The sequence below is a fragment of the Octopus bimaculoides genome, chromosome 1 (genome assembly GCF_001194135.2).
Source record: "Octopus bimaculoides isolate UCB-OBI-ISO-001 chromosome 1, ASM119413v2, whole genome shotgun sequence".
Lineage (NCBI taxonomy): Eukaryota > Metazoa > Mollusca > Cephalopoda > Octopoda > Octopodidae > Octopus > Octopus bimaculoides.
Window position 1 is genome coordinate 177,815,687 of NC_068981.1, and position 1,100 is coordinate 177,816,786.

Consider the following 1,100-nt stretch of genomic DNA (forward strand, 5'->3'; position numbering starts at 1 on the left):
GGGGGGGTTGATATAATTAACTAGCCCCTCTGCATCAAATTTCAGGCCTTGTGCCTATAGTAGAAAGGATTATGAGAATATTGCAGGACACTTTGAACAAAGGGTGCATGTACATCACAAACACATGTAAGTTAGATGCCTCATTTAAGAGCAAAATTCCAATAGTAGCTTTCAGTTTTTTTTTTGTTATTTTCTTTCATGAAGCAATCCAATCTGTGACTATTTACTTACCATATTTTATAAGAGACAAAAAAAAAAAAAAAGTAAAAAGAAACAAACAAAATAAGATCATGAAATATTAGAAGGATGACAGGAAATAAGAACACGTGGCAAATTCTACGACAAAGAGCAAACACCTGTACAAGTTCCTTTATTAGATAAATAATGATCACATGAAAGGACTACTGTACATATTGGAGAGGAGTTATCGTCGTCAAGACAACTAAAGTTGTAGAGGTGGTGAAGTAGCGGTGGATGCAGCTGCATTGGGCATTGGCATTGTCTGACTGCACATTCTTGTGGCAATCCATATACACTATGATGACAGTCATACAAGTAAAGTCCAACTGACGTAGCTGCCATAAGAATAGAGGACCAAACAATATCAGTTTCTGATCACACACACACACACACACATACATATGCAAACACACACACACACATGCAAACGTGCACACGCACACACACACACGCATGTGTATGTTTGTGAGCATTAGAGGTAGAGAGTAAATGGCTGAAAAGATGAATCCTTCAAAATAGTCACCCCATTTTATTATTGTAATAAAGGATTAAAATAAACCTCAGTTACTGACAAAAAAAAAAAAAAAAGTTGTTAAAGCATCTTTTAGTTTACAATAGTTCAGATGTTAGAGAGAGAGAGAGAGGTGGGGGGGCAGAAGAAATAAGTGGTATACATCAAAAGATAATAGAACCTCTGGAATCCCTACAAAGTTTAGAATTGCTAATTTCTGTCATATTTTAATCAATATAATTAAGTTGGTTTCTTTTTTGTGTCTGGTACATATTTTTAAAAAAATATTTTTGACATTTCTTTTGAGCAAGTAATGAAAATTTATCTGGTGAACAAATGTTTACTAACT